General features: G+C 33.5%; 1 long non-coding RNA gene across 1 annotated transcript; it reads left to right on the forward strand.

Moving 5' to 3' along the window:
- The first annotated feature begins 218 nt into the window (after window positions 1-218).
- Window positions 219-1,445, forward strand: LOC149242263 (uncharacterized). The gene is made up of 4 exons (XR_016245711.1): window positions 219-438; window positions 924-991; window positions 1,094-1,167; window positions 1,329-1,445. It is a non-coding gene; the product is annotated as an uncharacterized LOC149242263 (long non-coding RNA).
- The last annotated feature ends 1,332 nt before the right edge of the window (window positions 1,446-2,777 follow it).

Consider the following 2,777-nt stretch of genomic DNA (forward strand, 5'->3'; position numbering starts at 1 on the left):
AATTGTTAAAAAATAATAATCTTCAAATATTTTATTAATAAAATATTTATTTAAATATAAAAAATAAGTATATTTATTTATTAGTTATATATAATTAATTTTGTTGTAATATAGAAAATAATCATTGAATTTATGAATTATAAACGCCACTTTTATTATCCAAATAAGTACTTTTGAGTAGCGCAAAAGCAAAATGCTGACAAGGAGAAAATGATGGTGCGTAGTAAAGCAAAAAGCAACAAAATCCATCTGCAATTTGATTTAAAAGGCGCAAAAGCTAAAAAAAGAAGCAGAGTGGAGAAGGAAATAGCCGTTGAAGTTTCAGTTCAGATCAAAGGGAGCGTTGTAATCGAACTATATAACACAACCTACCTGCTTTCACATCCTATCATACTCGGCCCTCTAACACCCCGCCCGTGCGTGTGACATTTTTTCTAGGTAATTTTTTCGGCATCGCCGCCCCGCCTTCATTCCATTGTCAGTCCGTGTGTCCTGTTCTGTCCGCCCTGGTTCTCTTCCATCAACTTTTTCCGAACAAGGGAGCGCCCTGCAAATTTTCTTTAAACGTGAATGTTTATTTGGCCAGATTCTGGCTAGCCATAAACACATTCATTAATTAAAAGTATTTAGAGGATGTTGGATTGAGTTCTTGATTTACATCTAGAGATTTTCTCCCGGAAATGGGAATAAGAAAGAAGAATGTTGCAGAGTCTTTTTTCTGTTTGGTATTAGTCATTCACAGTATTCTCAACCCATCCCCGGGGGTTGGATTAGACATTAGAATTTGTTATTCTAAAGCGAATTACAATTTGTAAATTTAGGGCATGCTCTATTTATGATGCTATGTCATGTGATCAATTAATAACAGCACAATTTCGCGTTGAATATTGGCTTTAATTCGAATGTTTATCAATGTTTTACAGGGGGTGCAGCGCTGGAAAAATGCAGATGACTGGGAAACCGGAGATCATGGAAATAGCGTCAGAATTTGGTACTATAAAGCTTATTGTAATTGTGAATTTAGGTCCTGTTATATTTATGATGTTATGTTACATATTAATCGATAATAACATAATTTCGTTTTGAATCTCAGCTTTGGTTGAATATTAATTAGTGGAATTAACCGCAAATGTTCTTTATATTACGAGCCCAGCATCTCTTGGAAAGGTGGGTCATGCCCATTCTCCCATTTTCTTCTGTTCTTGTTCGAATAAGAAGGTTTCGTTTCTTTAAACTAGTTGATGGGAAAGATTATTGTTAAACTGAACAGATGATTAGAGTCGGGAGTATCATAAGATTCATTACATCTAATTATTTTCTGACTGCAGTTTCGTCTTCATCAATTGTTGAAAGTGGTGCTATTATGGGATGCAGAATGGATTAATTAGTGGGATTAACAGGAATATTCTCTATATATTATGACCTCGGCATCAGTTCCACAGGTGAGTAATTCATATTCCCTCATTTTCCTCTGTTCCTGCTTGAATAAAAAAGTTAGGGTTCCTATGGCTTAAAGCCCTGATTGCGAAGATTTATGTTAGAATTAATGCATGATTCTATTCACATTATTGTAGAGAACGTATGATTTCATTTATATTTTCCATTTTAAAATTATAGTAAATTTTCTTTTCCATATATATATATATGAAAATCATGCGTGAAACACATTACTGCCCCTTTTGTGGATTTCTTTTTTTTTGTTCGCCAAGCTGAATTAAAAACACATTGGATTTTCTATTTAAATTTAAATTTCAATATCAATATAAACATAGTGTTAATTTGCTAGCCATGTGAATCCAAAACAGAGTCCAGGGAGTGGGTCAAGCAGTTTGCGTACTTGGTAGAACAGGTTTTAAATAGGGCTTTGGTTGGTTTGTAGGTTAAGATGTATTTACACAATTAAAAATTTACAATAACATGGATTTTCTATTAATCTATGAAGTGTAGATCAGTTAGTCTCACTGGGTTCAATCCTCATCAGGTTTCATAAATATCATGGGAGGGGTTAAGGATGGAAGCCACTTATAGGGAAATGAAACTATCCCAGAGGCATCCAAGCTCAACTGAACTTATTTGGATGATAGCATCCTACTAGGCTGGCCTTGGCCTAGGCTCAACCTAATTACCAAAAAAAACAGCATAAATCTCCTATTTATATTTAAATTTTGATATCAGTATAACCTAGAAAATGTAAATATCGTATTAATTTGCTATTAATACCAGCAATGTGAATCCAACCTAATTACCAAAAAAAACAGCATAAATCTCCTATTTATATTTAAATTTTGATATCAGTATAACCTAGAAAATGTAAATATCGTATTAATTTGCTATTAATACCAGCAATGTGAATCCAACCTAATTACCAAAAACAACAGCATAAATCTCCTATTTATATTTAAATTTTGATATCAGTATAACCTAGAAAATGTAAATATCGTATTAATTTGCTATTAATACCAGCAATGTGAATCCAAAACACAGCCACAGGGGTGGGTTAAGCAAGTTTGCTTCCTTTGTAGAACAGGAGCTAAATAGGGCTTTGGTTAGTTAATATGCCCAGATGGATTTAATACAACTGAAAAGCCACATCAAATCCCCCTTAAGTAATGCCTAACATATCTGACGATTTGGGTTTCCCTTCCACACGAAACAAAAGATTATAGAATTCCCACCACTTAACACAAAGAAAACGAGAAACTGAGAACCCACTTCATAAACTACAGTTAATGATCCGTAATCAATAATTGGAATGATGAACACTATTGGACACAATT

This window comes from Pinus tabuliformis, chromosome 8 (genome assembly GCF_031772625.1).
Source record: "Pinus tabuliformis cultivar Carrire ecotype Pingquan chromosome 8, CPIR1, whole genome shotgun sequence".
Lineage (NCBI taxonomy): Eukaryota > Viridiplantae > Streptophyta > Pinopsida > Pinales > Pinaceae > Pinus > Pinus tabuliformis.